The 17865-nt window shown below is 39.4% G+C and overlaps 1 protein-coding gene across 1 annotated transcript in view; it reads left to right on the forward strand.

Moving 5' to 3' along the window:
• Nucleotides 1–17865, forward strand: part of LOC131673196 (bursicon) — a 336124-nt gene that overhangs the window by 234780 nt on the left and 83479 nt on the right. The gene's annotated exons all lie outside the window — the stretch shown is intronic.

Raw genomic sequence — 17865 nt, forward strand, 5'->3', positions numbered from 1 at the left:
ATCTTGTAGGTCTTTTTCTGTGTATATTCCACTTGTAGCAAGTTCGGGGATATTCTGATATTTCCACGTTAATCCAGAAAAAGGTTTGAGAGTGGTAGGTGCTTTAGCCTTTACTGCTCTAGGCAAAATCTTATACTAATCTTCATTGAAATAAAAAAATGTGGGTAGCAAAACGTTGCAATCAACTATTGTTCCATGTGCTTTCAAAATGTGAGTTTTCGGAGATGAAAATTTTGTATGATTGTTATGAATCACTTTCAGTTCACCATAACACTGTTCACTTTGCAAGACTTTCACATCAACTGGTATGCATTTAACTACATGTACTACTTCACCTGCCGTCACGGCCATATATCCAGGTCCCTTCATGAGATTATAAACAAATTGATCAGGAGATTGCGTGGCAATAGCAAGTGCATTTTTCAAAATACCTCTTTCTTGATTACAACGTTGTACAACAACATCCCTATACAAATTTGTTATTTGTAACTTAATATAACGCTCCACAAATACAAACTTTGAATTTATATACGCTAATATATCTAAATTACTTAAAGAAATTTTCTTACTGGGAAATAACATACCGTTCTTAACCTTATGTATGAAGAATTTTGGATGTTTGGTATCACTAATCTCATAACCGCATGTATATCGCTTAGACTTAGTTATTAATGCAAAAGTGATATCTTGCATAGTTAAAGAGAACAGAGTTTGTCCAGTTTCACTTGTAACTTCATTAGCTACACCGTTATATAACACATTATATCGATTAATAGAACAAAGGTCGCGTGGTGTCCTTTCCCAAAATGTATATCCTCCTTCCGAATCGATACATTGTTCATTTCCAAATTTACATCTAACACCACTACGCAAAATTATTTGATCGTTAATTAAATCAACGGAAGCGGTATATTCTTGAATAGTTATTTTGATCTTGGCTTGGACTAACACGCTACTCCAAGTTCCGTAAACATCGGAGTAACTACCGGAGGTACACTTCCCATCATGATTTACAGTGCCAGCAAGTATTGCAGGTCTAGTCGTAGTTTGATTAATCTTTATTTCGTGAAATATATGTACATTATCGAAATACAAAGTACCGCTTTTATATAAATCGTAACAACTTTGTCGGCTTACATCCATTAAGTATTCGATCGCACCATTTTCTACAATCGAATTGTGTGAGTGCATTCCACAATAATAAACCGTTCTATCTATTTGAATTTTACATTGAATTACGTGTGTGTCTTCAAAGTTGTTTAATTGTAACAATTGAATATGTTGTCTCGTTATGTTAATATTAGTGGAAGGCACTTCACACTCTTCTACATCTAATAAGGATACAGTTGTTATGTTAAGTGATCTTCCTCCACAATCGTATCCTATAATGGCCGTCACTGGAATAGTTATTGTAAGGGATAGCAGTAAGAAAAAGAATGAATGCATTATTTTGTCTGTAATTAGAAAAGTATTTTATTATATGTTCCTTCTTTTTATTATTCACGTTTGATCAATTAGCGAAACCCGAAGACTATTCGCGTGTACAACTTTACTACCTTTTTTCATATCTATTTTGATATTATTTCTCGGTAATATGGCTATAATTTTAAAAGGACCCGAATAATGATCACTAAATTTCCCGGGCTTGGGTCCAGATTTCAAAAATACATAATCACCTAACTTAAAATTAACTGGATTTATATGTTGATCGTAATATTTCTTTGATTTGAATTTGAAAGCGACTAAGTTCTCGTATGCCAATTTTTGAATTCCTGTGAGTCGCGTTACTGTGTGAGTTATATATCCCTTATAAGTCAGTAACATGTCTGCTTCACGTAAGGGGTTACTAGATGGCAATCGGGCTAATCGACCGAAAACAACTTCGAATGGGGTATGTTTAGTGCTTTCTTGAACGCAGATGTTATAGTTTAACATGGCTAAGTCCAGCTATTCGTCCCAATTATTGTCTATTTCTGTGTATTGCTTTAAGTACTCAACAAGAGCGTAATGTGATCTCTCTAAAGAACCATTAGACTGCGGTCGAAAGGCGGTGGTCCCCAAATTCTTTATCTTGAAACGTTTAACAATTATGTTCATCAGTGAACTCAAGAAGTTCTTTCCTTGATCTGTAAGTATGGCTTTGGGACAACCGAAGACGCAAATGAATTTTTTAATAAAGGCATCCGCTATAGTGGATGATAGTGTATCTGCTAACGGGGCAGCTAGACAAAACTTGCTTAACTGATTTTGTAGAGTTAAGACGTACTCGTATCCATTAGGGGTTTTCTTGAGTGGACCTACAATGTCCATAGCTATCTTATCAAATGTAGTTGCGGAGGTATCAGTGATTATCATTGGTTGTTTCGTTTGTAGGCGAGTGAGTTTCTTTAACTGACACTCTAGACACTGCTGTATTCGTCGTTGAATATCATCTTTCAGATTTTCCTAGTAATAGTTTTGTCTAATCGGGTGAAAAGTTTTGGAAACGCCGCGATGTCCTCCAATAGGAGATTTATGAAGCTCGTAAAATATTGTATCACGTTGCTCCAAAGATACATATCTTAAAGTATCTTTATAAATTATTACTTTAATACTAGAATTCTTAAATACTTTATCAATTAGATATTTTATTTCTATCCACTCTAAATTTTCTATACATTTGCTTTACAAACTTTTAGCTTTACAAACTTCGGTCTGATTCAACTTAAGTAATAAGTTTCTTAGAATTAATAAAGTCGAATAAATTCGATCTTTAACATAGCTCATCGATTCGGAGGTTTCACCTCGAATGCAAAGTCCAAATTGAGAGTACTTCTTATTTTTCTTTTCTCTCGTGACTTCTCCTAAACTAACTAATTGCTTACTGATTATCTTATTATTGTCTATAAGCTTGTGAGCACCTTCATCGCAAGGTTCACCTGTAGTACTTATAAAATAAGCTACATTATTTTTGTGTGTATGGAGAGATTCTTTAATCTCTACAATATTTTCGATAATCTTATCTAAATTACTTGATTCATCGGAATCGCTAATTTCAGAATCATTCTCGAGCTTATTATCTTCAAAAATAGGGGACTTTTGATGAATAGGTATCTCGGCTGCTGCTTTTGTTTTTCCTTGTATTTTGTCTTCGTCTTCTTCAATATCACCTTTTTCATAATCAGGTAATTTTTTCCGAGTTCTTTGTGGCTATCTTCTGGGGGTGACGGCATTTCCATCGTTGTGAATCGTCTTTTCGTTCGATTCAAATGGGACATCTTTACTTAAAAGTTTCGTAAGGGGTTTAGATATTTTGTTGAAGTCTTTAATGAATCGTCTATAATATCCAGCTAAACCTAGAAATTTGCGAATATTTTTAATGTTTCTTGGCCTGGGAAATTCTTGACGGCTATGACTTTCTTTGGGTCAACTTCCAGACCTTCTGCACTAATAACATGTCCTAAATATGTAACCTTATGTCTAAGAAACTTACATTGAGTAATTTGTAATTTTAATCCTGCTTTTCTTAATCTATCTGCTAATAATCCAAATTTGCGATCATGTTCATCAATAGTGTTAGCATAAATCACGATATCATCCAAGTATACAAATAGCTCTAGTCCTTGTAGGCCGCGAAGCAACGTATCCATTAGACGTTGAAAAGTTGCGGGTGCATTCTTCAACCCGAACGGCATACGAACAAACTCATAATGTCCAAACGGAGTACTAAAAGCAGTCTTATGTGCATGCTTAGCATGCATTCGAATTTGGAAAAAACTCATGGCTAAGTCTAAAACTATACACATTTAGCGCCACCAACTTGATCAAAAATATTACAGATATTTGGTATTGGATATGAATCAGCGATTGTTTCCTCGTTGAGTTCTCTCATATCAAGTACCATTCTGCCATTTTCATCAGCGGCTTTTGGCACTATCCAAATAGGTGTGTTACAAGATGAATTTGACTCACGAATTATTCCGGCTTTCAACAACTTATTAACATGATAATTTAGTTTATCTTTGATGGCATCTGGAAACTGATATTATTATTATTTTCGTGGTATCTATCTCATTTCCAGGAGGCAATAGGTGTTGTTTTACAAGATTAACTTCTGACCCTGTATCTAATAAGAAGTATTCTTTTGAGTCAGTAGGGGGGTTAATTATTCTGATTTTAGGTGATACTTTATCTATATCCTTCATATCGGCTTTGTAAACAAAATAGAAACTAGCATGAGCGGGATAGTTGATTTCTTCAAAATAGAATCGATGATTGCCAAAATGAATTGACGGGTAGAAAAATCGATAATTGCCTCATTTTCAGCGAATATCCGGCTCCAAGAACTGCTTCATAGGGTATTGGGAAATTGCTTGGAACAATTTGAAATTCAGTGGCTTTTCCAAAAATTGACAAGGTAATTACGCCAAGTGTGGGTACGGTTTCTAGCCAATTCCTTTCAAAAAAGTACGTTTTGAATTAATGTGTTTTATATGGTCTTGTAAAAGGGTCATTTTAAGTATGTTAGCTTCTGATCCAGTATCAATCATTATTTTCATTTGTTTATTTCCTAAAAAGTTAGCACTTATTATAGGAACTTTTACAAAAAGTCTTGAACTTAAGGGACTAGGTGTATTGGTCCTCTGCATTGCGCTCGACTGCGGGGGCCATGATTCGTTTCCCTGATTTTGATTTCGGGCTTCATTGACCTTTCTTTTTATGCATTCGGCTATCATATGTCCAGGTTTCTTACAATAAAAGCATATAATATTTGACTTATCAAATGTGGGGTTCTTATTACTGGGATTCTATTCCTGAATTATTTTGGCATTGTTTACCAGTATGTCCGACTCGATTACACAGTTGACAAACTATTTCGTTGATTGTATTAACTTGTGCGCGATATGTACAGGTTTTCGCTATATGGCCTATTTTATTGCAAATTTGGCACTTCAATTGTGATTTACATTCACGAGCGTTATGACCTTTTTTATCGCAAATTTGACAGATAATATTGTCATTGCCCTTTTTCAAGAAGCAATCTTTTATTTCATGCCCAAACTTCTTACAATATGTACACTGTTTTCCTAAAGGCAATTCAGTGCTTCATGCCCTTCCTTATTACAGAGTTGATATAAATTGATAATTTTTGGATTTGATACTTTGTTCTTAAATCCTGATCTAATTACTCACTGTATTTCTAAGTCTTTTTCTGTTTTTATGGTGAGCTTTAGTATATTAGTTGGGATGACTCCGGGAGCTAGATTTAATTTGATTTTCGATTTTAATCCTCTCTTGAAATACTCAAAAATATTCTCTTCCAGGTCATGCTTATATTCATTCGTAACTGATTCAATTCCGTCGATAATAGTCGCAGCCTATTAGCGAAAGTTAATACTTTTCCATCATCATGCTGAAATTCATTTCCTAATTCACCTAAAAGCTGGTTAAGTGTTTGGGCAGATCCGAAAATATCTGCTAGATGTTCTAGTAATTCATCTAGAGTTCCAAGATTAATTCCAATTACTGTATCTCTAGCTTCTCCTTCTAATTTTGACCTTATCAACTTGACCAAATTACCTTCTATTGGTTTCGGGATCATTGTCAAGGCTTCTTTGCATCCTTCCGCAAATCGAGTCCATTGATCAGGTCTCCCATCAAATCGCAGAATAACGTTCAGTGTGTCTTACAGTGACAACCTGCCCGTAGACAGTGGGCATTTCCTCTTTTTTATCGTTTTCACTCATTTTAATAGATTGTAAATTATTACAGGATGGGATATCTACAATAGATTATAGCTTCTGTCTTGGACTCTTAATTTTCTGGTTTACATCTATTGGTTGGTTTTCAGTTACTAATTTATTGAGAGAATCCGAATTAATCTCACTCGAGCCTGGGCTAATTAACTTTTGGTTTAGATCCTGATCGGTTCCTTTAGGTAATGTCGAAGTACTTCTTATACTGTCACGATCTTCTAATTGAGTCAAATCCTCGGTTAATCTTTTTAAACTACTGGGTTTTACTGAAACGGTCCAAGTAAGTCCTCTAACTTTACTGCGCGTAAGGCGTTGGTTATCACCCATTAAGGTAAATAGGGCAGATTATGCTTTGAGCGAAAGCCTATCAAATAAAAAGCACAATTCTTGGATTTTAAAATCAAAACTGTTAGTAATTATAGTTAAAACTCTATTATATTATCTAATAATTTTATAGGATTTTGCAAGCTTTTTGCTTAAAACACTATTCTCAAGCTTTAGTTGGGCAACTTGATTATTTAAGCGATGCAAATGAGCGAAGTCGGTTTCTACCGTCTTATCTAATTCGTCTACTCTATCCTTAAGAATATTTTCACGTTTAATATTTAAATTAATACCTTTTTTATGTGATTCTAAAACTTCAGCGATTTTTACAAACTCAACTTGGATACTAGGTAATCTATCAGTCAAAATATTATTAACGTTATTAATTATCTCAATTTGTTTATCTGCCACTTCATGGACTTCTACCGTTATTTTTTCAAGTAGGGCATTATTAACCGAAATTTCTGGTGTTCTAACTAACGGACTCATTAGGAAACAAGAGCTTCTAAAATACAAAGAATAAAATATAGGTTAAAATTTAATTGATAGATTTTATTGCCAATAATTCATTCTCCCTTTTATATGTAGAAATTTTACAAGTTAAATTCTTTTTTCATTCTCTTAATTTCTTCTCGAGTCTTCTGTATTTCCTTTTCCGTATCTAAAATTTGTTGTTCCAACGAAGTTGCTGTTTTTCCGGGGTTTTTTGATTCTACAGGTTTCGCTCGAAGTGAGGTAGTTGGAGGAGCTTTTAATCCAGCTGGTAAATTTTTTATTAAGTACTTGGTGCGCTGAATTTGAATATATTTCTTCCGATCCTTCTTATTTTTGCTAAATAATAATTTTTCGATGTCAGTGATGGGTGTTATGTTTAAATTCACTTCTTTCAACTAACAGTCCTTCTGCACGTTCTTACGTTGTATTTTGAAGTTGTCGGAGAAGTCACTGATACAGGACGAGCAATATTCGGGATTGTTACCGTGGGTGCAAATCCTTTCCCGAATATATTCTAATTTTTCTTCAATCGTTTTTGGAGCTACTGCAGTTGTTTTTGGAGGTGATATGGATGCTAATGGCTCGAAAAATACAGGCGACGTTTGTGATAACTTCCCTTACGAGAATCTATATTATTCGTATATTTCTTTGCTAAGGCCGTGGGTGGTTTTGAAGAGCCCTGGCACGAGCTTTCCTTTTATTTTTCGGCAATCGTTTTTTTATTAATCCGGAATTCACAAAAAAAAAATTCAAAATTTGGCATACGATAAGGAAAAAATTTCTCAAATAGAGCAGTGCGATAATAGCAAAAAAAAAAATTTTCAATTTACTTTACTTTGTAACTATAGTTTTCTTTTTTTTTTTCTAAGTGCACGAACTAAAATACTCCAATGAATTCAGATGATTTTTTTTTATGAACACGATTATCCGAACGAACTAGACTATTAGGAAAAATTGAAAGAAGAGAAGATTTTAGGCCTATAGAATTTCTCGATAGTGGCTTTTATCCCTCCGGGGCCTCCAAAAATTTTTATGTAACGTCGGTTGACGAAATAATTCTCAGGCGCACTTTTTTGGTCTATCCTTGCGGACAATAACCGGGACGTGCGTTGCCACTATCGCGGAAAATTCTTTTTTCGGCAACGGGGGATTGAAGCTTTACCATACCACACACTTGGCAATATAGTAATGCTTCGCGTTATTTTACCACACTCTTGGCAATAAAATAACGTAAAAAGGGAGCCTATCTAATATGCACTCGACCACACGCTTGGCAATCGAGTATAACTGTCTAAGAAAGATAATAATAATATAATAATACCCGTACGCGAAACTAGGAGAGGAATGAGTAAGGAGAGAAAAGTTAACGGAAAGTAGTTAGACTAAATTTTTTTATTTAATTTTGTAATGCGGTACATTACAAGGCTTTTCCTGATTGTTGCATTATCTGCAATACCTCATTAAAGCCATCCCCGTCCCTTCCTGCCCCGTAATCAGTTGTATAAAATGTAAATAAACCCTCGCTAAAAGAAACAATTAACCCTTTTCATGCCCGAATACCACAACCGGAAATATTGACGAAATAAGCTCGACGGACGCGATCCGACGGACACTCAAAAGCAAGAAGAAAAAAAGGAGCGCACCACGAAATAAGAGAGCGCACGCACACACTCACTCACGACCACGTATTGCCGACCGGCGAAAGAAAAACGGAAAACTTCACTGGAAAATGCAACGGAAATGCATGTTGATGACACATACAGATCCGTTACACTCCCAGGCACAGTTAGTGTATGTGTGTCGTTCACACTTTTCCGCTTTGAGGGTGGCGCAGCGTAATCAAACATTACCATCCCTCTCTCTGGGCACCAATAGGTTGGCATAGCCCACTGTCTTTCACTCCTTCGCTTTCAAACATTATTGGAGATCCGGAAGTCAAGTTTGCTGCGACATCCCTGACGCACACAGCGAGTCGGAACCTTTTTAATCTAAGGCGGCGACCTCCTCGGAAGGAGTACCGATCTTTTCACGGTTCGACGCTCAAGGAGAGCGGAACTAAAGGCTTGACCCTCGGTTTGGGCGCGACGGGACTCTAGTTGCCCCAACGTCTACCGCGTCGGAAGCACGCAGCATACATTTGTATCTTACGAGATTTGCTTGACCTGATACTACTACCCCGCAGAGGCCAACCCAAATTGGGATGTCAGAAGAGAGACTCAGCCAGGACAGCCAGAGGAAGATTCCTAAGACGAACAACCAACTGAGCCTCCCCTCCTGGGCTCGCGTTCGAAAAACATCCCAGCCTACGTACCTGTATTAAGGGATTTCTCCCACGACTCACAGGTCCATCGCTTCGACGTACTGATCTTTCCATTGCGTTTCGGTCATCCCCGCTCACGCTGGTGGGTATCCGTCATTCGAAAGGTTGTTATTACCCCGTGTTGTCCCAAAGTCAGATCTCGCTTTCTAAAGAATGGTTTTATGACTTGGCTGATACTGATATTTGCTCTTTCGATTTGGTTTTTGACTATTATGTCAGGGCGGGGTCTCGTCTAGCCGACAAGGCGATTCCCCAGGCAGTTTACAGTATTCTTGCCGGTCATGCTACGCATTCGGTTCAAAACTCCGTCGTTGGGTTAAATGGGGTAGTTTGCGTTCAAGTGTTCAGACTTCAGAATTTAGTTCTGAAGTTGATATTCAAAAATTATCGTTCAAAAATTTCAAGCTTTATATGCTTGTCTGGGTTCAAAATTCAAAAATTAGGTTAATGTGGGAGTTTTTGTCCTTTGGTTAGGGACCTTGTAAGAGGCGGCGTCTTTCTACCATAGTTCGTGACTATTTTTCTGCGCTTTCTCTTTGTTATAGGTGCTCCCTCTCTGGGCTCTATGACTTTTCTAGCAAAGTCATCAAAGACTTTGTAGATTTTCCTGCTGGATACTAGGGCTGTTTCCGGGCAAGGCCATATATGGCCCTCCTCTTCGACGGCCTTTATTAATGGGTTCCTTAGTTCCCTTATATCTTCGCAGTTAAAGAGAATATGACTTTCGCTTTCTATTTCACCACAACTACACAGTTGGTCTTCGCATAGTCCTCTTTTGAGGAGGTATGACTTAAAAGCGCCATGTCCAGTCATAAACTGGACTGTGTAGTGATTGGGATTTAGCCACCTCTTCTTTAATCTGTCCTTGATTACTGGGAAGTAGCAGTACGTTCTCCTGCCATTTATGGCTGACTGCCATCTCTCCTGCCATACCCTTTCAATTTCATCGTTGATGAGTTGTATGGCTTTCGAGAATTTTAGTCTGCCCGATCGAAGTTCTTCCGATTTAATTCGGATGCCGTGCATTTTAATCGATTTCCCTTTCTTGACGCAGTACTTTGCAACTCTCGCGTCGAGCTCTAGAGCTATTGGTCGGGAGGCTGCTAGCACATGCGCCGCTTCATGAGAGATCGATTTGTAGGCTTTCAGTGTCTTGCAAAGAACGGATCGCTGCAATCTTTCTAACGCAGATTGCTGTTTGCTGTTGGTCCTTTGCCACCAGCCCACAGCGGCATATGTAATTTTCGATAGTAGGAAGCCATTATATATCTTTTTCATGGAGTTGAATTTTAGGCCCCAGTTCGCTTTTGCAATTTTACTTAGCTCGAAATAGGTGTTATTACAGTCTTGAACCACATTTCTAATATGTTCTTCCAATTGGAAGCCCTTCGAGATTGTGATTCCTAAGTACTTGACTGTTTTGTGCGTTCTAATGTTGTCTTTCCCAATTTTGACTGTAGGGTTCCTATTCTCGCTTAGTTGGCCTTTTAGCCATATTAGTGCTGACTTTTCTACTACTAATTTCATTTTGTCAGACTTGCAGCAGTCCATCATTATATTAATGATTTCTTGGGCTTGTCATTCAAAATCAATGCGTGTATTTGCCTTAATGATGGGAAGTACATCGTCTGCGTAGGCTAGTACCTCGTATCCTGCGACCCTGATTGCCTGAAGTGGTTTGTCAAAGATGACGTTCCAGCCTACCGGTCCAAATACTGAACCCTGAGGGCACCCCTTCGTCACTGTTTTCAGTGTTTCTTCGAAGTGGGCATATATGCCCACTTCTCGATCACTGAAGTAACTCTGGAGGAGCTTATAGATGTTTCTCGGGCAGTTTCTTTCTTTCAATTAGGAGAGCAGGCTTGGCTACCATAAGGCATCGAATGCTCCTGAGACGTCCAGTGGAATAGCGGCTACGTACTTGATCGACGGATCAGATTCTGCCTCTTCTACTATTTCATATAGTCTTCTGATGGCATCCTCTGTGGATCTGTTTGCCTTAAAGCCAAATTGATCCTCCGAAGACCAGTCCGAGCTGTTAAGAATGTTGGATATTCTCTGAATCACAAGCCTCTCGAGTGTCTTCCCAGCTATGGGGAGTAGACATACGGGTCTATATGATTTAATCTCGTTCTCGGGTTTTTCAACCCCTTTGAGCAACGTGATTAGCATTCCACTTTTCCATCTTCTGGGGAACACTCCGCATTCTAGGCAGGCGTTGAAAAGTCGCGTCAGTTCCTGGTGTAATGGTTTTGCGTTAACAAGCATTTCTGACTCTATTTTATCTTTGCCTGGTGATTTCCCTGCCTTGTTCGCTTTAAGGGCCATTTCAACTTCCCTTATTAGGAAAGGCGTTGCGTCGCCGGTTACTGGAACCTCCCGCATATCTCTGCGAATCTTTGCGTGTGTATCATTTTCGCAGCTTGGGTCGTCATCAGGCATTAGTCCTTCTAGTAGAGCCATGCTTGTTTCCTTCCAGTCTTTTGTGACTGAACCATTACGGTTAACCGTGCACATCGCTTTTGAGATTCTGACTTTCTTGGATGCTCGTTTGTATGGGTACGCCCAAGCATTCTTTTCGCTCTCAATGGTGCAGAAATCTCGCCAGCTGTTGTTTTTGGCTCTTTTAATAGCCCTTGCATAGTCGGAATTCATTTGTCTCAATTTTCCAAGTAATCTCTGGAGGGTTTTCCTTTGTATTCTATTCGGTCCTTCCTTGTCTTTCAGAGCGACGATTTTTCGATGTCCTTGTATCGCCCGCTTCTTACTTCGTAAGTCAGGATTCCACCAGGGTTGAGAGCGCGTTCTTCTCATTTTTGATGGAATAGAGTCCTTTGCTGCCCTTTTTAGAACCTCGTCGAAATTAGAAACATATGTTTCAATGTCTTCAGAGGTTCTTAAAGGGAGTTTAGCTAGGTTCTCTTTCTCGAATTTACAAAGTCTCCCGAATTTCTCCCAATCAGCTTTTCTCATATTGAACCTTGGTTCTAATGTTTCTCCGGTTCGTATGAGTCTGGCTGGTTGTGAGGCAAAATCCAGTTCGATCACTATGGGCCTGTGGTCACTGGTGGTCCATTCTTTCACCGCCCAGCTAGCCAAGAGGTTTGACAGGTTCGACGTGTGTAAAGTTACATCGATATCCGTCTCGCTCCTCGTGCTACGGCACGTTGGAAGTTGGCCCCTCCTATTGGCCACTATTAGCCCTTATTGGTCTATGAATTCTTCTATGACTGTTCCATTCTTGTCCTGTGTGTTAGACCAGATCTTTGACTTGGCATTGGCGTCCATTCCAACTAAGACTCTTTTGCCTTTCAATTGCTTCAGAGTCTCAGCTAGTTTGTCAAGATAGGTCTTCCTGCTGTGGCTGAACTGGCAGTAGATTTACGAAGTAAATTTCGCAAAAGGCTTCGACCACTTGTGCGCAAACAAAGTGGGAGTCACACAGGTTAGAAATCTTGGTAGCAGTGACCCTGTGCGGATTGTAGAGTATCGCAGCTTGAATCTTTTCGCCTTTTTCGTCTCCGTGAATGGCTGCGACACTGCCCATACCTGAAATCACGTTATTCCAGTGATATGGTTCTTGCACCAGTGCCACCTATATGTCAAGACTTCTGTCTGTCATGATTTCTCCCAGCTCATCGTTGGCTACTTGCCTTTTGTTGAGGTTCAATTGTATGATCCTCAATTTCGGGCCCAGTTCGGGGTTTTGTTGTGCGTTCAATTTAAACCTTTTAACTGGTGGGCAATCGTCTTTGCTTTCGTCATTGTTTGGTTGCGAGGGAAACTGAGTTGATACCGGTCGTCTCCTGCTTACGTTTCCTCGCCTTGTTATGCCTAGAGTGGTTGACCATATCGCTTTCAAGGTACAACGCAATGTCTAGTTATATTTTTCCTCCTTTGGGATCGCTGCTGGCGATCTGGAGGGTAGCTTTCGAGTTTAGTCCTGGCGTTAACGTGCGCGTTCAATTAAGCAAGTGGCGTTCGAGTGCGAGTAGTGAGTGCTTGTGTGTTGACGTGAGCTTCTTTAGTTACCTTTGCGGGTTTCTCCATGGTTTTCCATGGATTAAGCTAGTTATTTTCCTAGCGTTTTAATCTATTATTAGATTATTTATTTTGATTTTGTTTATTTTACTTTATTTCTTTTTGATTTGATTTAGAGATTTTGAATCTGGGCTTAAATCTGTAATTTCTGTAATTTTTGATTCTTTCTTATTTATTTTACTTTGATTGAAACTTTCTTACTATTTTCTATTTACTACACTACTGCTTATACTATTGCTTAAATTATTGTTAACTACTTAAGAACTAATATAATTATAATATAACTTAAAACTGATTACGAGTGTATTAGCGTGTTTTTATTTCACGCTTGGTTTGATTTTCAATCAAACCTCGTTTGGTCAACTCCGGGTTAGGTGTTAGACGAATTGCAACCAAAGTAGCATTTGAGTGAGCATGTCGGGTTTCCGCCTTTACTATCATCTTAGCCTGTGTTCGCCATTAGCAGCACTGGATCTGATGGACATTTAGTGCATGGTTTTCGCTTTCAAAGGGAGCTGACAGCCACTAATTTCGCTTTCAATTGCAAAATTGCTTTAGTTATTAGGGCTCAAATCAATTCCTTAGCAGGAAGGATGTTGCCCTTCTGTGGAAATATTTTTTCCTAAGGGTTTTGGCATCCGTAGTGCGTTCTAGTCATCGAGAGTTACTCGGCCCAATGGACTGTTCTCTCGCACAATTGGTGTCGGGCCTTACTCCGGGAGCTCGAGGCAAAGAACTTTGGGTGGCTGCTATGACCACGGCCGCAACTCTTTACCCACAGTAGTGGCACCTACCGATTGCCAGTCGATAGGGAGTAATTTATTATCTACCCGAATTAAATTTGGATTGCCGGGACCATTGGTCCTCTGCAACTAGCTCCCGGAGCGGTCTCCCGTCCTCTAGGAGGGCGCGCGGTACCACAATCCTAAGAGATTTCCCCTCAAGTGACTCCCGGATTTTGGCTTTTCTGGGCTCGAGTTGAGCTCTTGGGGTGTGGTAGACTCCGCGTTGAATGTTTGGGCGTTTACAGGCCGCACCTCACTACGTATTGTCATGGTCCGTGTTGTTTGTTTTATTTGGCCGGTTGGCCTATTGCCCTGGGGCAAGCGTTGTGTGTTTTGCCTACTGTTTCTTTACAGAGACAGCGTTTTCATCCCCACCACGTGAAGGTACACACATCCGCACATGTGATTGCAAGTCTTCGTTCAAATACACATTGCATTCACTTCGGGTCGACTAGCATTAGTTGCTTGTCGAGGGCAATCGGTGACGCATTTTGTACTTCAGCATTTGTTTATGCCCGTACACAAAAGAGAGAAGTTTTCGACGTCCTCTCCTAAAACAACGAGTTGTTTGTTTGAGGAGTCTCCGTTCTCTGCTAAGGAAGACAATTACTGTCCGCCGCTTTGACAAAAGATTTTTGCACAAAGTGACCTGGCCAGCCGCGAGGCTGGCCATATGGTGCACTATATGCATCATCCATGTTTTTGCTAAGCGGATTATAATCGAGCTTCCTGAGAGCGTCGTGATTGCAACCGCCACTACGCGACAGCACTGATTTTGTCGCGAGCATAAGACGATCATAATTAGTGGTGAGAGAAGTAGATAAAGAAAATGTGATTAGTGCGGAGAAAAGACGCCAATGTGTATTAATACAGGATCGCGATAGTGCATACGCTTTTTTTCTCACGCAACGGACGAAGAGTAGGTGGTGGCAAGCCGTTGGTAGTGACAAGTTGCAGTGAACGAACGATCGGCTCTTTTCTAAGCCACTTTTTTCAAGTTAACGAAGGTATACTATCCCGACAGTTAATATTAAAGATCAGATAAATTTAAAACAACACTTTTCAGTGCTAAATTTTCAATAACTTATATTATTTTTTTATAAATCAGCACTTTTCAGTGTTATTCAAACGTATGGTTATATATAACATAGACTAACTATTTGTTCAATAAAAAACTTATATAATTTAAAAAAAAAATCAGCACGTTTAAGTGCTATTCAAACGTATGTGCTGTGATGGTAAACGTCTTATTAGCGCTAACGGCCCAACCATGCGGCTGTCCGCGAGGGCAGCACCTACCGGTTGGGGAAAATGTGTGTGTGACGAGGGAATTCGGTACGCGACGGGACGGAACGCGCGCGTATGAAAATGAACCAGTCGAGGATTAGAATCCGATCGCCGAACCGTGCAGAAAATATCTTTGACGTTTTCCCGAGTTTTTCGAGTGCAGAGACGATGAGAGAGAAGCTGTGCCATAGCCTGACGGAGTGGAGTGCGTGTAAGTGTGCGTGAGCGGAGAGTTTCGCCATCGAGGGCAAAACCGTAAGCGAGAGACATCATCGCCGGCAAATAAACATTACCGAAAGACATAGCGTGTGCCGTACGAGCCTTCTTCATCTAACTTATTACCCGTGCGAGAGTTAATAAGGTAAACTGGCCAACTTAATTTCGCGATCGCGATAGAATTGTCTATATCTAATCTCTCATACTCGATAAAAAGCGTACATGTGAAAATTTGGAATTTATTTAAAATTAAATAAATTTAAAATTTAAAATTTATAGAATTTAAAATTTATTTTTTGTTTAATTTTACCATGAACGTATGTTTAAATATAACATAGCCTAACTATTTATTCAATAAAAAACTTATATAATTTTTTATAAATCAGCACTTTTAAGTGCTATTCAAACGTATGCGCAAATATATCGTAGTCGCAAAGGTAAGTACTAAAAACAAACGTTTCAACAAAAAACAATAACAATTTAAAATTACGAATAAATTCAACCTTGTGTTTTTCTTTATTCTTACCCCTCCATTTTCAGCGAGACGAGTAGGTAAGTATAAGGTAAGTATTTTGTGACGAGAGCAAGCAGTACGCTTGCTCCTCGTCTGCCCTCCTTTTCTCTCTCCCTCTTATCGCTCGGCATGGCGACGTGGTCAACGTTCGGCGCATATATTTATTGCGCCTAACCACTGGCCTTTATGTTTTTCCAGCCGCCGAAGATTGCCGAGCAAGATTGAGAGCGCTCGCAGAAGCAAGAGCGCAGCGACTATGAGGTAGAGAGAGAGAGAGAGTGAGAGAGAGAGAGAGAGAATGTTAGCGAGCATGCTAGAGTGCGCGTCTATGCACGCACTATGCAGGTTTAGGTCGGCGTGTGACGCGCGACCAATTAGCGCTTTTGTCGCACGCCGCCTAATGAGTGGGCTTGGTGGGAGAGCCCGGCGAGAGTGCGAATGCTGACCATGCGTCAAGTCGCGTGAGGCAGTTCCCGGAAGAAAGTTGAGGAGAGAAGTTGGAAGTAGCAGCGCAATGAGAGAAGAAGAAGCACACGTGCAGCAGTGACCAGATCAGGGCGAGCTGAGGCAACGTGTGGCGGCAACACCTGCAGCAGGGCATTCAGTGTCGCCCTCGCCGCCATGCACGGCATGACTTACAGGGGGTTCACCACGGGCTACGCCGAGGAAGACGTCCAGCCAGCGGCCAGGTCAACTCCCCGTTGCCGGCTCATCGCCAAGGACAAAGATCAGGTTATCTCTCTCTCCCGGTATTTCTCTCTCTCATGGTGATGCGCGGCCGCGTAGGAACGATAGGTAGCCAGGCGATCACTTGCCGGCTACGCTCATCGTAATGCGGTAGAGAGGTTTCGACGTATTCTTTCCTTTGTAAGGAGGTAAATGGCCAAGGCGATTTAGTCGCCGGGCCATTCGTCCTCCCGCGTTAGTTTAAGTTGTTCTGTATATGTGTGCGTGATGTAAACTTTATTGTAACCGATTTTGTATTTGTTTGTCTGAATAGATTTAAGTTGTATGTTCCAAGTAAAGAAAATTATTTATTCGTTCGACCTATCCTCTCGTTCCCCGATTGTTAAAGAGCGAAAGTGCCTCTCTTACTCTCCCCTTAATAAATTAGTGACGTCAGTGCCGAATAAGACGCTGCCCCCGTTACAATTTTTTAATTAGTTAAAAAATATATACAAAATTAAAATAGTTCGTTTAATTCAGTGTACAAAATAATATTAAAAAATGATAATTTTTTCTAAATCATGAAGTAATATACAATCAGTATGCACTATCTTTAGAAAGAGCGACAATGACTCAAACGGTAGAGTACTGTCGTATAGATGCAAAGGAGGCTAGGTTCGATTCTCTTGTATGTCTATTACCAAAAGATTATTACGAGAAAAAACTTCGATAAATAATGTTACTAATTTTTTCTTCTAGAGTATTAGATTTAGACAATTAATTATTTATATGTAAATTGTCAACAATTAAATTCAACAGAAAGGACAGGTATTTTCTTCTTAATTAAAATAATTAAAATATCGTTATTAAAAAACAACAACAAAATGTCTCTAAAAATCAGTGCGTATATACGACAGTTTTAAATGACGTCACTCGCATAGACCATTGAATCAATCCCCCACAAGTTGTATGCTTGACAAACGCATACACGCACGTGCGCGCGCACGTGTATGTATAATTCATAAAAATTAAATGAATTTTTTTTTATGGAATGTATGGCACGTATGGCATGTATGGAATTTTTTAATGGAGAATGGAGGGGGGAAATCTCAATCGTCCGTTATAAAAATGATCTGCATTTCATCAGCAGTCGCATTTGCATCCAGAGTGAACAAGTGTAAAGTGTGAAAGAAAAAAAGGTTATACGAACATTCTAAAATGAGCTCCAACAAGATTGACTATAGGTTATTAATTGTTTTATTGTTTATAGAACATATTTTATATATTTTTTCCAATGTTTTTTTATTTGTGCAGATTTGAGCAAGCGAGGCTGGATAGCTTCACGTCTTAATGGACATGCGCACAGGTACGACCAGCAGATCTTGCTGCGGCCGGCTTTTATTATACGGGGCAGATCGAATGCTTCAAATGGGCTATCCTTTCGGCGTTACATCCAGTCGCAAGGAATGCATGCCGCGTCAC

Source organism: Phymastichus coffea, unplaced genomic scaffold, assembly GCF_024137745.1.
Source record: "Phymastichus coffea isolate CEN01 unplaced genomic scaffold, Cenicafe_Pcof_1.1 PCOF00013, whole genome shotgun sequence".
NCBI lineage: Eukaryota > Metazoa > Arthropoda > Insecta > Hymenoptera > Eulophidae > Phymastichus > Phymastichus coffea.